The 17,162-nt window shown below is 39.3% G+C and overlaps 1 pseudogene; it reads right to left on the bottom strand.

Annotated features, from left to right (window-relative positions):
- Positions 1 to 1,170: 1,170 nt before the first annotated feature.
- LOC128066492 (growth hormone-regulated TBC protein 1-like) overlaps positions 1,171 to 17,162 on the bottom strand; it is an 84,824-nt pseudogene continuing 68,832 nt past the window's right edge.

The raw sequence follows: 17,162 nt of genomic DNA, 5'->3' as shown, positions 1-17,162 counted from the left end.
CTCTTTATTTCTACCTACCACCCACCATAGCCTTCTTACCTCTTCTTTAGCAAGCAGTCGATGAGATTCCACTGAGAACAGAGCTTTGATCCACAGACAGAAGGCCTTTTTTTTCCCTTCAAGCAACAATATTTTGAATTAAAGAAATCATATTTAAATATTACTAAAAGGATTAACATATTACATATATACCAAGTTAGAAATACATCCAGAAATCTGGTTGAGGAGAAAGCAGATATGGAATGGATACAAAAAGTTATAAATAGCAGGAGGTATAAATACCTTATGAACAATTACAGAAATGAGGACTGTAGCAAATATTCTTTGTTATATACATATTTGTGTTCATTAACCCTTTTTTCCCTGTCCTCTATCTCTACCATTTTGTGTAAAAGGTATATTTACATTTTAGGACTTACCAGCAAGAAGCACATGTAGAATGTAGCGGGTAAAGAAGAGATCAGTATAGCTCCAGCAGTGATAGCTAGGCAAATGGGCTTTCGACTATGGAGGGTTTCAACTTCCCGTGAATTACAGACTTTTTGTCCTTACATCTCACATTTCATACATTATTAATGTCTCAGATTTTAAAAATTAAAAAAAAAAATCTAGAAAGGTGACTTGCAGCTCACAATGAAGAGAAGAGGTACTTTCAGTTCAGTTCAGTCACTCAGTCGTGTCTGACTCTTTCGACCCCATGAATTGCAGCACGCCAGGCCTCCCTGTCTATCACCAACTCAAACTCATGTCCATTGAGTTGGTGAAACCATCCAACGATCTCATCCTCTGTCGTCCCCTTCTGCTCCTGCCCCCAATCCCTCCCAGCATCAGGGTCTTTTCCAATGAGTCAACTTTTCACATGAGGTGGCCAAAGTACTGGAGTTTCAGCTTTAGCATCAGTCCTTCCAAAGAACACCCAGGGCTGATCTCCTTTAGAATGGACTAGTTGGATCTCCTTGCAGTCCAAGGGACTCTCAAGAGTCTTCTCCAACACCACAGTTCAAAAGCATCAATTCTTCGGTGCTCAGCTTTCTTCACAGTCCAACTCTCACATCCATACATGACCACTGGAAAAACCATAGCCTTGACTAGACGGACCTTTGTTGGCAAAGTAATGTCTCTGCTTTTTAATATGCTATCTAGTTTGGTCATAACTTTACAGAATGATAATTAAATTGCTCCATTCCTGGCTGGAGTGTAGCCGTGTTGTTCTTGGCAGCAGAAAGCAGGTGGAAGCTCCTTTGCCCAGACAGCTGAGTCAGCCCCATGTCTGCAGCCAGGCCGGCAGTGTCCAGTCATGCTGGCCCTGGACAGGCTCCCAAGCTCTGGGAATACTGTCTGCATGACGGTGTGGCACTGAGTCACGAAGCTCCCTCTGGTGATCTTGAAATGTTGGAGACGCTGTTAACTTTCAAGATCAACACCTGATGTTGCTTGTTGAGGGTTAGGGCCTCCTGGAAGGTGACCTTGGAGCCCTCCTTGAACAGACTATCCCAGATGCGAAGCAACGTGGGCTGGAGGTTTACAAACAGGCAGACAAAGCTGCGCAACACGACCGGAGTACATAGCACACTGTGCCTGTCCCTTCCTGGCCACCACCGCCAGCAGCTTCGTCTTCGCCAGCTCCGGGAGGACCTCCTGGCCTGTCTTGGGCTCAGCATCGAGGGGCCGCAGTACTCTGGAAGTATTCCGTCAACTGGGACGTCCAACAGCCACAGAATCAGATATCCCGCTATGAAGTTCACTCCCTGGCAACAACCCACCCCACAGCTGTGGTGCGGGCCAGTTAGCAGCACATGATACAGGGTCCTCTGCAAGCAGGGGCCCGTGTCATGCTGGAACTTCACACTGTCTGGGAAGGCACCGTTCATGCGTGTTCTGAGGGTCTCCTCCAGGCTGTCATTCCTCTCTCCTCCGAGAACACAGTGGTAGTGGCCAGGATTCCACTCCATCTGGGCCAAGGCTTCGCTTCACCGCCACCCAGGCGCGGGCCCAGTGCTCCAGCGGGACGCCCTTCCGGATGTGGTGCTTCACTGTCCTCATCTGGACACCACCGCTTCCCTTTAGCAGTTTGGACCATGTTATGGCCCTTCTGGTATCACCGAAAGGGTGGGGTGGGAGGGATTAATTCTTCAAAAGCTGCATAATGGAAGTCCTCAGGCCTTTCCAACACAAGAACAGATTGATCCCTGGATGCGTTCCCACACCACCTGGGCGCCCCTCTTGCGCGCGCCTGGAGGACCCCGGGCACTGCTGGCGGGCGCGGCGGGGGCAGCGGGGGCGGCGGGGGCGGCGGGGGCGGCGGGCCAAATCCACCACTCAGGACTCACCGCGCCTCGCTTCCTTACAGAACTTTCGCAATTCCGTGCCTTCTGAATGCCTGAATATTGGCAGGTGTGTCTCTTTTATTCCTCCAGCTCTTTCAACAGTTTTTTTTTTAGGCCTATCATTTATGGTACGAACTCTTTCCGCTTGATGTGCCTACCTTGTTTTCTGTTTTCCTGAAGAAAACTCTGTAATACGGGAGAGCCAATATTTTTGAGGAAAGCTCCCTTCCTGTTTTGCTCCTCTCCACGACTTCTTAGAGTTGTTCACGGGACATTGAAAAACTGCGGAAACATTTCCGTGGCTTTGTAGAAGCTTTTAGCCTTGTTCCCCATTCTGTTTACTGCTCAAAATGTAGCATTATTCTGTGAAGGAGAAAAAAAACAACTGACAATACATTTCAGGCATTTGCATTTTCCAGGTTTTTCAAAAGAACCACTGAAAGCTCAGTTGATCTTTCTTTTCTCTATCAAAGGCCCAGAATTCTCCACCCAGAATCAGCAGATATACTAAGGGGAAAATCTTCCTGGTGACTTTTTGCTCACCTAAGAATGGTTCTGCGTCTCTAGATTTTTTTTTTTTTTTCTTTCCATTCCTTCCATGGTTCTCAGATGGTTTTTAAGGCTCTTAGCTAGGTTTTTAAGGTTTTTAGCTACATCCCCTCACCGCCCGCCCCCCCCCGCCCCCCCCCCGCCCCCCCCCCGCCCCCCCCCGCCCCCACCCCGCCCCCCCCGCCCCCACCCCGCCCCCCCCGCCCCCCCCGCCCCCACCCCGCCCCCCCCGCCCCCCCCGCCCCCCCCGCCCCCCCCGCCCCCACCCCCACCCCCAGGTCCATTGGCTAACAGCTGAGCTGCCTTCCAATGTAGTTAACTTTCTGTTACCAGGAATGCTAAACTGCAAGCTGGATAAACATGTAAGCCATTTTACAGGGAGGAATGGGATTATCATGTTGATAATGGAGAGTTAATCTACTCTAAACGTGGTGGGTATTTTCCAATCTGTGGCTTTATAACCATATTTTTAAAGTAATTACTATATTGCTAAAAGTTATTAGCAGCATTGCATATCACGTGTATATTTTTTGTATTTATATGCAATAGAGTTTAATTAAGTTAATCTTGCCAGTGTTATTTTCTCTTGTTATAAATTATTTGTATAAATCTTTCTAGAAAATCAACGATGTGTGCATAGGATATTACATGTTTGGGAATTAAGACAGCAAATATTGATTTGAGAAGGCAGTGGTCTTAAATTTGAACCTGCGTTGGAATCACCTGGGGGATTGCTAAAACATATATTGCTAAACCCACCCTAGAGTTTCTGATTCAGTATGACTGGAGTGGGGTCTTAGTCATTGCACTTGCTAACAAGTTCTCACACTAATGCTGCTTCTGGGGAACACAGTTTGAGAGTCACTGGTGTAAAAACATAAAACAATTGCATGATTGTATTTCTTTTATGTTTTATGTAAACCTGAAATATGAAAAGTGCAAGTGAGGGCACAATGGCCTCCATAGCTTACAGTTCTGCTCTATAATTTGCCCTTACAAATGGCCTGTCAAGCTGGTTATATGATCAACTATTCAAATATTGATGAGACATTTTTCCCCTCCCTGCCGTTCCCAGCTATACCAGCTCGGAACTGTAAGCATATCATTTTGTCAGTTTTCAATGTGCATTACTTTCTCTTTCTCCCCCTCACTGTACCTCCTTCCAATAATTTCCTGTAAAACTTGCTGCTTACCTCTGATGGGAATAGCAGAAGCTCAGGTCATCCATCAAACCAGAGCTCTGTGTCAGCAGCTTCTCAAATGATATAAGGTGATTCTTATATGACATAACCATCAGAAGGCCACAAAGAAGAAGTCACAGTTGTCAACTTGGGTCATAAACCACAGGAAATCTCAATGAGCCATCTAGTACCTGCCAAGACTAGTATTAAAGAGACAGGAGAATGGAAAGATAGCATGGCTACAAATGGCAGGTAAATGTCTTTCAATATTATAGTGCATATGTTACAGCATCTATATTATATCTACTGTTACAACTATGTCACCATTTTCCTGATCTCTAGAAGTGGAATTTATATAAAGCATACCATTCTGAGATAATTCACATGTGGAAAATACATTTTAAAATTTTAACTACAAATTTAAACATCAAGGATTAAATTTAGATAAAGGTAATAAAGATGTTATTGTTTGGGGCTTACTACTTAGGTACATATATTCCTGCCTATAAAATAGCCTTTGTTTTGAATTTTCCACATAAACTATATTTGATAATATGACTAGTCAAGTTTTATTTCATTGTAATTTGATAATTTAAAGGGAATAAGATATTTGTCTTGCATTTTCTTCCTTTACATTTACCTGTTACTATTTTTTTTTTAAATTTGGCATTATTTCCAAACTAGTTAAAGAAAGAAAAAAATATTTAGGGGTTTTTGTGTCTGAATTCATGGAGGTCATGTTTGCCCATGCTTTGTAACATAAAGAACATGTTTTGAAAACTCAGTGGATTAGGTACTATGAAAGAAGAAAGAAACAGAGAGAGAGAGAGGAAAGGAAAAGGGGAAGAGAGAGGAAGGAGGAAAGAAGGAAAGGAGGGAAGAAAAGATGAAAGGAAGGAAGGAAAAGAATAGGAAAAACTCCCTTGACAAAAAATAATGCTGGGCAACACATAAATTATTAAAGTTGAAAAGAGTGAAACAGATATGAAATACAATTTTAATATAAAAGTAGACACTTTCTGAGATTTTTCCATATTATCATAATGGGCAAGGAAAAGTAGGAGAGGAGGGGAGGGAAGCACAGGAAGAAAGGAAGAAGGGAGGAAGGGAAAGACAAGTAAGAAAACTGGAAAAAAAAAACTTCCATTGACAAAAAACAGGGTTGGGCAACCTGTGAATTATTAAAGTTGAAGAGAGTGAAACACTTAGATGTGAAATGCAATTTTAATGTAAAAAGTAGACTCTTGAGATTTCTCCATATTATTATAATGATCAAATGTAGACTGAGCCTCTTTGTCTCTTCACCTTTCCATATTGTTAGTTTCTTTGCTGTGTTTGCTATAAAAGCTGTACAATTATCTGAACATATTTTCAAGGTTTCAAATATACTTTGTTAGTAGTTATTTTCTAATATTTTTTGATTGTGGCTTTAATCTCAAAAGGTTTTATATCCTTTATACTCCATATAGCATATATATATTTTTTTAATTTTTTAAAAATTTATTTATTTATTTTTTATTTTACTTTACAGTACTGTATTGGTTTTGCCATACATTGACATGAATCCGCCACGGGTGTACATGAGTTCCCAATCCTGAACCCCCTTCCCACCTCTCTCCCCATATCATCTCTCTGGGTCATCCCAGTGCACAGCCCCAAGCGTCCTGTATCCTGTATCGAACCTAGACTGGCGATTTGTTTCTTACATGATAGTATACATGATTCAATGCCATTCTCCCAAATCATCCCACCCTCTACCTCTCCCACAGAGTCCAAAAGTCTGTTCTATACATCTGTGTCTCTTTGCTGTCTCGCATACAGGTTTATCATTTTTTCTTCATTTATTACAATGCTTATTAATTGACCTATGTTCTTTATTTCTGAAATTATCTTCCTTATGATATTTTTTCATGTGTATGATTAATTATTATCACTGATATTTACATTTAAGAGAGAAGAAATAGATAATTGGCTGGGTTTCCTGGCAGTCTGAATAGTAGGATCGTTTCTTGACATATTTTTCCATGGGTGGTGCATCAGGAAAAGTAAGTTAAATTATGCTGTAGTGACAAGCATTTAGTGGCTTGACACAAAGGTTTATTCCTTGCCCGTGTTGAATTTCCATAAGGGGTTTGGGTCTATACTGTGTTTTAAATTGTCCTCACTTTGGAACTTGAGCTGCCACAGCACTTCTATTTGGATTTTTATTGATCATTATGGCAGAAAATGAACTCTAATGACTCTTCTGACAACAGTTAAATGCTCCAGTCTGGAAGTGGCGCTGATTGTCTAGAACTAGTGACAGGGGCCACATTCAACCACAAGAAGGCCCACGGATTGCACTGCTGTCATTTTCCCCTTGAAAGTCAGAAGATTAAGATGGGGATTTATAATAGTCATTAATCACTACTATAGGTCAGGATTTGATCAAGAGCTCAACGTATGATAGAATGTGGTATATTGATTCCTAGACCTCAATTTATGGTGCATTAGGTGAGAGAGTTCTGTGAGGAAATGAACTTTCTATGTGCCAGAATGAAGAAGATTTTTCTCTAGGAAACAAAATCTACACTAGATCCCTAGTTTTCTCCAGATTCTTTAATCAATTGCATTAAAGAAAAATGAGTTGCTAGTCTTACTCAATTCTCATTGCCTCAGTTCTGCATAATGAATAAATGGCAGAAAGGGATTGGAGGTGCATGCTTGCAGAATTTTGTACTTGATGAATCAGAACCAAGACCATGTTAGGGTATCAATGTGAGGATTACAATACAATTTCTCTTGCACATCCTCAGAGCTTACATTAAACAGTAACTTTTTATGTGTTTCAGCCACTAAATATGCTCCATCTAACATGATTTGAAGAAATTTGCTGTTATAGGTCGATTCTAATCTGTTTTTACATTTTAGTCTCAATAATGTTTCAGGAGAGAGAGCCATATGTGTCCAGTATCTCTGCATGAAAGGAGAAGCTAAAGTGTGGAGTATTTGTTTGTATTTTTTGGTTTTGTTTTGTTATTTAATTGGTAAATAAGTATTTTATTTTAGAATAATTCAGTTTTATGAAACTTTTATGAAGACAGAAAGTTCCCATATACCCATACCCAGTTTCCCCATTAGTATTTTATTTTATTATAGTACGTATATTTGACACAATAGGTGAACCAATATTAATATATTATTGTCAACTGAAGTCCAGTATTTTAAGTAGATTTCCTTAGTTGTTTGCCTAATGTTCTTTTTGTCTGTTCTAGGATCCCACCCAGGATACCATGTTACATTTTGTTGTTTTCAATCCATGGACTCCTATTGGCTGTAAGAGTTTCTCATATTTTCTTTGTTTTTTGGTGATCCTAGAAATCCTGAGAAATACTGACCAGATATTTTGTAGGGTGTCTCTCTCACATTTTCCCTGTTTTTTCATGGTTATACTGGAGTTTTTGAGATGGATATCACAGAGGTAAAAAAAAGCATCAACTTCATCACTATATATCAAGAGTACCTATTATCAACATGCAGTCATTGTTGATGTTAGCCTTGCCACTCGACTGAGTAATACTGTAAGTTTCAACACAGTAAAGTTACTTTTTTCCCTCTTTCCACACTCTACTCTTTGGAAGGAAGTCACTCTCCACAACCTTACTTAAAGACTGGGGAGTTAATAATCACCACCATGAAGGTGAAATAACTACCTGAATTTAGAATTACTTTGCACAAAATATTCCATCAATCATTTATATAAGTATGAACTAATTTCAACAAATACAGAGAGTAATTTCTGTTTCATTACAGTCTTACTTCTTTGCTTTCTATTCTGTTCCACCGATCTGGGCATGTGTGCCTGCTGTTGCTTCAGCTGTGTCTGACTCTTCACAGCCATGTGGACTGTAGCCCGCCAGGCTCCTCTGTCTGTGGAATTCTCCAGGCAAGAATACTGGAGTGGGTTGCCATTTCCTTCTCCAGGGGATCTTCCCGACCCAGGGATCTAAACTGCATCTCATGTCTCCTGCATTGGCAGGTGGGTTCTTTATTACTAATGCCACCTGAGAAGCCCTCCATTGATCTAGGTGTCTATTATTTTGCTAATGCAATCTGTGTACTGTAACTTTACAGTAAATCTAAAATCTGATACTGTGAGTCCTTCAACTTTGTTATTTTTCAATATTATATTAAGTTATTCTAGGTCTTTTGTCCTTTTGTATATTTTAGACAGACTTCCCTGGTGGCTCAGTTGGTAAAGAATCTGCCTGCAATGCAAGAGACCTGGGTTGGGGAAATCCCCTGGAGAAGGGCATGGCAATCAACTCCAGTATTCTTACCTGGAGAATCCCCATATTTTAGAACACTTTATAGAGGTCTATACAGTAGATCACTAGGATTTCAGTTGGTATAGGATTAGATCTATAATAAAATTCTAGAAGACTGACTTCTTATAATAGGGAGTCCTCCAATGCATGACCAAGGGATAGTTCTCAATTTGTTTAGAACTCATTATTTTAATATGCATGTTGTAGATATCTGAATATATATTTTATATGTACTTTTAAAATATTTACAACTAGGGATTTAATGGGAAATTTTATATAGTATTTTTAAAAATCCAATTGTTTAGTAATTATTTTTGTATATTGATTTTGTATGCTGTGACTTGCTATACTGACTTATTAGAATACCAGAAAGTATTTTTGAGAGTAGATTCATTGGGGGTTTTATACATAGGTACTCATGTCATTTGCAAAACAAAATAGACCAGAACAATTACTTCTCTTTTTCTAATTTGTATAGTTCCTAGTACTTCCAGGGTGATGTTCATTAGTAGTGATGAGAGATAACATCCCTGCACTTTTTTCTGAATTTAGCAAAAATTTTCCATTTTGTCAAACTGTAAAAATAAATTTTGATAGGTGTCCTTTATCAAATTAAGGAAACTAACTGCAGTTCCTATTTTGCAGAGAGTGTTTATCAGAATAGGGATTGTATTTAGTCAAATATCTTTCCTACCTCTAATAATATGTTCTTATGAGTTTCATTCTTTAGCTTGTTAATATACTGGGCCACATATATTACACTTTAAATGTTGAATAAATTGCATTAATGGGATAGATCTTACTTGTTTGTAGTGTATTACACTTTTGTATTAATTTTGCTAAACATATTTCAGCTCTGATTCTCTGCATTCACCTATATCTCTAGAATTTGGGTAGTGATTTACAATCTCAGTTCTTGAATGGATCTAAGTCATTGATTTTTTAGTGTTTCCAAAGTTTTCTAATTGTTAGGATGAACGTGATAACATCTAGGTCTTTACATGTTGGAGTTAAAACCAGTAGCCTCTGTGTACCCCTATAGTTTAAAAAAATTAGTATCTTATTCCTCACAAATTATTGAGTAATTGCACTCCCCAGATCACAATAAACTGTGGAAAATTCTGGAAGAGATGGGAATACGAGACCACCTGACCTGCCTCTTGAGAAACATATACAGGTCCGGAAGCAACAGTTAGAACTGGACATGAACAACAGACTGGTTCCAAATAGGAAAAGGAGTACGTCAAGGCTGTATATTGTCACCTTGCTTATTTAACTTCTATGCAGAGTGCATCATGAGAAACGCTATGCTGGAAGAAACACAAGCTAGAATCAAGATTGCCGGGAGAAATATCAATCACCTCAGATATGCAGATGACACCACACTTATGGCAGAAAGTGAAGAGGAACTAAAAAGCCTCTTGATGAAAGTGAAAGAGGAGAGTGAAAAAGTTGGCTTAAAGCTCAACATTCAGAAAATGAAGATCATGGCATCTGGTCCCATCACTTCATGGGAAATAGATGGGGAAACAGTGGAAACAGTGCAGACTTTATATTGGGGGGCTCCAAAATCACTGCAGATGGTGACTGCAGCCATGAAATTAAAAGATGCTTACTCCTTGGAAGGAAAGTTGTGACCAGTCTGCTGCTGCTGCTGCTAAGTCATTTCAGTCGTGTCCGACTCTGTGCCAACCCATAGACAGCAGCCCACCAGGCTCCGCCATCCCTGGGATTCTCCAGGCAAGAACACTGGAGTGGGTTGCCATTTCCTTCTCCAATGCATGAAAGTGAAAAGTGAAAGTGAAGTCACTGAGTCGTGTCCAACTCTCAGCAACCCCATGGACTGCAGCCCACCACGCTCCTCCATCCATAGGATTTTCCAGGCAAGAGCACTGGAGTGGGGTGCCATTGCCTTCTTGTGACCAACCTAGATAACATATTAAAAAGCAGAGACTACTTTGCCAACAAAGGTCCATCTAGTCAAGGCTATGGTTTTTCCAGTGGTCATGTATGGATGTGAGAGTTGGACTGTGAAGAAAGCTGAGCGCCGAAGAATTGATGCTTTTGAACTGTGGTGTTGGAGAAGACTCTTGAGAGTCCCATGGACTGCAAGGAGGTCCAGCCAGTCCCTTCTAAAGGAGATCAGTCCTGGGTGTTCTTGGGAAGGACTGATGCTGAAGCTGAAACTCCAGTACTTTGGCCACCTCATGCAAAGAGTTGACTCATTGGAAAAGACTCTGATGCTGGGAGGGATTGGGGGCAGGAGGCGAAGGTACAGCAGAGGATGAGATGGTTGGATGGCATCATCAACTCAATAGACATGAATTTGAGTGAACTCTGGGAGTTGGTGAGGGACAGGGAGGCCTGGCGTGCTGTGATTCATGGGATCGCAAAGAGTTGGACAAGACTGAGCGACTGAACTAAACTGAACTGAAAATAGTTTATGTGGAATTATTAGAGATTAATAGCATTTCCTCCTTCAGCTTTTCCATAGTCGCAAGATTAAAATGTTTTTCTTTGTATCTTCTTTTAAATTGCTCACTTTTTTATTCCTTTAATGTGATAATGTCTAAACAAAAAAAATAGATTAAATATGGTCAAGAAAGCCAATCTGTAGTGTTACCAGAAACAATGATTTATTGTCAAATTGCAGAGAGGTTTCTAGACATAGAATTCTCCTCTCAGTTCATACTTGGCCAAGGCATTACTTGCATGTATAAGTGATGATAATATTTGCCAGTGAAAGTAAATGAGAGATTATCCTAGTACCTATGTTAAATCTATATCCCAAAACATATAGATAGTAAGGAATGATAAGTCTAAGATAACAAAATTAAATTTGATTCAGATATCCTATATTATATTCTGAGTCACAGTTACTACAGTGAAAAAAAAATCAAATTCATTTACATTCAACAGACTTCCACAGTTACAGTAAAATGTCCTTCGCATGCATCGTTCATAGAATTTTTAACCACATAAAAGAAAAAGCTGTATAATTATTGTTATAATAATATAAATAAACTGAGGACCCAAAAGTTTACTTTTCGTAAAAGTGAAAGTGAAGTCGCTCAGTCATGTCCGACTCTGCGACCCGTGGACTGTAGCCCACCAAGCTCCTCCGTCCACGGGAGTCTCTAGGCAAGAACACTGGAGTGGGTTGCCATTACTTTTCATGATTCAAAGTCAAATAGTTAAATAGTATTAGAAAAATAATTCAATTTATGCCATATAAACTCACTATGAAACAAAAAGTAGAAATATAGTTTTTTTTTTGTATCACATACAAAGTTGGGTTGAATTATTTGTCGCATACTTATACAAAGCTGGGTTGAATTATGTATTTTGTTTGCTGTTAATGATTTTGTAAAACATTTGGAAATTTTCAGTGTACACAGAGTAATGTATACAGTATGAATAAATACTTGGAAGGACATTGAAAGTACAATGGTTGAGGATGCTCAGAAAAGGTAATGATAACTCTCATCATATGAAAAACGAATGGCTTTAGAAGAATATTGGTGACAGAGTGGGGTTTAGGTCCTTAATTTCTTTTGTTTTATTTCTGTTTTATGTATTAGATCTAAAAATAAATGACAGAAATAAAGGAGAGACTACTTCTTTTAAAATTTTTTTCCTGAAACTCACTGAATGGCAAGCTAGCCATTTGGCATGTGTGATAGGAATCTCCTTCCATTTCATTCTTATTTCCTGGAAAGCTGGCTGGGATCTATATCATCTTTCTTAATGTTAGTAATCCCCTTGGCAAGTACATTCTATCCGTGTGGACACATGTCTAAAAGAGATAAGACATATGAAATATCTGAATGTATTTTTGTCTTTTTGCTGCTTTTTTGTCCGTAATATTCTATTTGGCCAAAAGTTACTATCTAGATAACGGAATGTGATCTTCCAAGGGGCTCCCGGGGAGAGATTGTTAGAAATTAGAATTCTTATTGCAGGAGTAGATAAAGAAAGAAAGAAAATCTGGATTCTTAATTTTATAGCAGTATAATAGTCTGGAAAGCCAGGTAATTTTTTTAAAAGAGAAAAGTAAATTTATCCTTTAGCATTTTTAACAAACCAAGAGTGAGACTTGGACAACCAGATTGCAAACAATTTCATAGCGTAGGAAGAAATTCAGAAATTCATGATATATTAAGAATTTTGCTGACCAGTGAGTGGTAGAAGGAAAACAAACAAGAAAATAAGAGTGTGAAGTAAGAGAGGAAAGCACCGATTAATATTGAACACTCCCTATGCTGATGAATTTGAGGAAGTGTTTGTTATGTTGATAGTTTGCTATATTTGATGTTTGATGAAGAGAAATGCCACGCTGCTCTCCTTTTGGGATTCTGGGAGGAAACCTTTCAAGTGAAGAGGCCTTGCACTGATGCAGGGTGGTCTAGAATGAATAAGCAGAGACAGGGATTACTTAGTAGTCCCAAACTTCACTAATCCTGCATCAAGTGCATTGCACACAGGATTTCTTACATTTCCTTGTTGATTACAGAGGTCAGCCTAATTGAAAGCCTGTTGGTCAGATCTAAATGTCCTTAAATTGCTGCCACCAAGTCTAGCAGTTTCTGAGTTGATGGCACAGCAGAGGATGTGGCATAGAAATCCTGGGCCAGGACCTGTGGAGAGAATGTGAAAGAGGTTTAGGGGCTTGAGGTAAAGGGGACCTAAATTGATTCAGAGGTGTATATGGAGGCCAACTAGGCCTTAAACAAGACAAAAGAATGACCAGATCACAGGTTGAAACAGATAAGGGCTTCAGCAGTCTCTCATCCAGGAAAGGACCAGGCTTATCTTTTCCTATCCAGGGAACAGCTCAAAGTAGCCTCTCCACAGTGGCTACTATAAGGAACCAGTGGACAAAACATCAGTATGTGGATGCCTCACCCCTCTGCTATCACAACGTTATGGAAAGCCACTCTTTTCTCCATGTACGAGGAGCAGGAAGAGGAGAAGTATTAGAGTCAAAGGAACTTATTAGGGAAAATAAATCATCAGACTATCTAAATATAGCACAATGATTTGCTTTCCTTTTTACTCAATCTAAATAAATCAAGGAAATTTTAATCTAGCTATGTCAATGTTTTATTTGTAAAAAACATATGCAGAAATATTATTAGCAGTTTCTTTGTTTTGTTACTGATTTGTTTCAATTTTTTAAAACCAGGATATTTTGTTTACTCATAAGAGAAAATCATGGGGAGGAATGTTTGCTCAGATGTGTCTAACTCTTTGCAAGCCCAGGGACTATAGCCCTCCAGGCTCCTCTGTCCATGGAGATTCTCCAGGCAAGAATACTGGAGTAGGCTGCCATGCTCTCCTCTAGGGGATCATCCCAACCCAGGGACTGAACCCAGGTCGTCCGTATTGCAGGCAATTCTTTACTGTCTGAGACACCAGAGAAGCCCAAGAATACTGGAGTGGGTAGCCTATCCTTTCTCCAGGGGAACTTCCCAAACCAGAAATTGAACCACTGTTTCCTGCATTGCAGGTGGATTCTTTACCAGCTGAGCTGCCTGGGAAGCCCAAATATACTTATTTGGCTATGCTGGGTTTTAGTTGTAGCATGTAGGATCAAGTTCCCTGATCAGGAATTGAACTTGGGCCTCTTGCAGTGGGAGCAAGGAGTCTTGGAAGACCACATCAAGTTCAAACTTTAATTTTATGTACTTTGAGAAAGTTTGAAACAATAACATGCAAAAACTACATATTTCCATGTATCTGTTCCTGATTTTACATTCTTAAATGTATATTTTCAGGTACCTATGTATAAGAAATATTAGCAATGCCAAGATATCATATATATGTTATATTATGTAAAATCAAAGTACATTTTATTGGTAAAGTTATACAAAAAAAACAAAATACTGATTAACTATATTGTCAGTGATCCTTCATCTTTTGTTAAAGAAAAGGATGCTTATTTTCTAACGATTCTGATACAGATTGTTAAAGGATTCCAAGATAGAAAGGAATACAGAAAACAAGTGCTTCTTTTTTATAATATTCTTAAGATCACACAATTTAGCTCACAGTTTTAGGATAATTTGTTTGAATATTGCATGTGCATGCTTGTAGTCTACTAATTATGGAAGACAACTGTTCTTAATTGATGGGTAGAATGTTATTAAATGGACACCTGTCCCCCCGCCACTCTTCCAACGTACAAAAACCAAATGACAGCCCTAATTTTTTTCTGAAAATTTCCTCCATATTAACAAGCCAGCTTCTACTTCAATCCTACTCTTAATCCACATTAATGAGACTGTTTAATTCTCTAATCATGAATAAAAAGATGTTCACCTGAAAAGACACAACACTGTGTAAGCATTCAGACACCTGTTCAACATTTCTTTGTGGGTGGATTTAGCATAAAAATATTCCATGACATTTGTTAATTAAAACTGAAATCTTTAAGTCAGTAGACGTTGAAGGTAATATACAAGCTCTGTGGGAGAGGGAGAGGATGGGATGATTTGGGAGAATGGCATTGAAATATGTATAATATCATAAATGAAATGAATCGCCAGTCCAGGTTCGATGCAGGATACAGGATGCTTGGGGCTGGTGCACTGGGACGACCCAGAGGGATGGTACGGGGAGGGAGGTGAGAGGGGGGTTCAGGATTGGGAACACGTGTACACCCGTGGTGGATTCATGTTGATGTATGGCAAAACCAATACAATATTATAATTAGCCTTCAATTAAATTTAAATTTTAAAAAAAGTTGTGTGCCTCCAACTCTGCCTGTGCTCCTATATACGGTGAAGTTAAATTTTCATCTGTATGTGAAAGTTAGTTGCTCAGTAGTGTCTGACTCTGTGCAACCCAACCGTGTGGACTGTAGCCTGCCAGGCTCCTCTGTCTGTGGAATTCTCCAGGCAAGAATACTGGAGTGGATTGCCATTTCCTTCTCCAGAGGATCTTCCTGACTCAGGGATCAAACCTTGGTCTCCTGCACTGCAGGCAGATTCTTTTAGCATCTGAGTCACATAATTCTAGATATCTTATTATTGTAGGGAACACAGTCAGGTATATTTAATTTGATTGACTCTGGCTTATGACTAGATTGTTTTTAGATTTATTTTATAGTAAGATACAATTATTTACTAAATAAACTCAGTCATGCCCCAGTTTCATCTGGTTGACTGTCCTGTTTTTGTTATTACACTTTTTAACTCCCTCCTTACTCCTTTGTCCTTTCCCTCAACTATTTTGATTTCATCTTTGTTTTATATCTCCCCCAGAGGAATAATATATCCACTTTCTCCCTTTTGGAATATGAAGAATTACCAAGTCACAGGTAACCATTTTATTAGCTTCTCAGCTCCACAAATGAAAAGCATTTTCCCCCCAGGATGCATTATACTCAAATTCTCACTTGTATATAAGACAATTTAACACATGAGATTTAGGATTAATATAAGATTTTAGGCTTTGAGTTGATGTCGTAATATTTTAAGAATTTTGGGATGTTTGGTTGGAGTGAATGTATTTTGCATATGGAGTAGATAATTAAAATATTTTAGAATAACTTCTATAACATATGGTGCATTGATATAAGAAATATCTCTAAGTACTATCCCCTTGTACCTGATAATATGACCTTGTTTGGAAATTAGTTATTTGCATAGGTATTAAATTATGGATCTCAAGATGACATCATTCTGGATTTAGTGTGGACCCTAACTAAAGAGGGCTTCCCAGGTAAGGCTAGTGGTAAAGAGCCTGCCTGCCAGTGCAGGAGATATAAGAGATGTGGGTTCAATTCCTGGGTCCAGAAGATCCCCTGGAGGAGGGCATGGTAACACACTCCAGTATTCTTGTCTGGAGGATCCCCATGAACAGAGAAGCCTGGCAGGCTATGGTTTATAGGGTTGTAAAGAGTCAGACACAGCTGAAGTGACTTAACACTCATGTACACACTAACTAAGCAGTCTCTTGATGAGAGTGAAAGAGGAGAGTCAAACAGCTGAATTAAAACAACATTCAAAACACTAACATCATGGCATTTGGTCCCATCACTTCCTGGCAAACAGAAGGGGAAAAAGGAAACAGTGACAAATTTAATCTTCTTAGGCTCCAAAATCACTGTGTATGGTGACTGAAGCCATGAAATTAAGAAACACACTTGTTCCTTAAAAGGAAAGCTATGATAAACCTAGACAGCATATTTAGAAGTAAAGATTTCATTTTACCAACAAAGGTCCATATAGTCAAAGCTACAGTTTTTCCACTATTCATGTAAGGGTGTGAGAATTGGACCATAAAAAAAGCTGAGCACTAAAGAATTGGTGCTTTCAAATTGTAGTGTTGGGGAAGACCCTTGAGAGTCCCTTGCACTGCACAGAGATAAAACCAGTCAATCCTAAAGGAAATCAACCCTGAATATTCATTGGAATTACTGATCCTGAAGTTGAAACTCCAATACCTTGGCCATCTGATGCAAAGAGTTCACTCATTGGAAAAGACTCTGATGCTGGGAAAGAGGAGGAGGAGGCAGCAGAGGATGAGATGGTTGGATAGCATCACTGACTAGATGGACACGAGTTTGAGAAAACTCCAGGAGACAGTGAATGACAGGGGAGCCTGGAGTGCTGTAGTCCATGGGGTCGCAAAGAGTTGGACGCAACCTAGCAACTAAATAACAACAATTACATCTGGGTTTTAGTGCCCTTATGAGAGACACAAAATGAGAAGACACAGATATACCTAAAGGGAAAAGTTACGTGTAGGCATAGGCAGAGATTGGAGTGATGTATTCAAAAGCATGTCAAGAT

This window comes from Budorcas taxicolor, chromosome 21, assembly GCF_023091745.1.
Source record: "Budorcas taxicolor isolate Tak-1 chromosome 21, Takin1.1, whole genome shotgun sequence".
NCBI classification, from domain to species: domain Eukaryota; kingdom Metazoa; phylum Chordata; class Mammalia; order Artiodactyla; family Bovidae; genus Budorcas; species Budorcas taxicolor.
The sequence above is the reverse complement of the archived record's forward strand: the minus strand, read 5'-3'. Positions and strand labels throughout refer to the sequence as shown.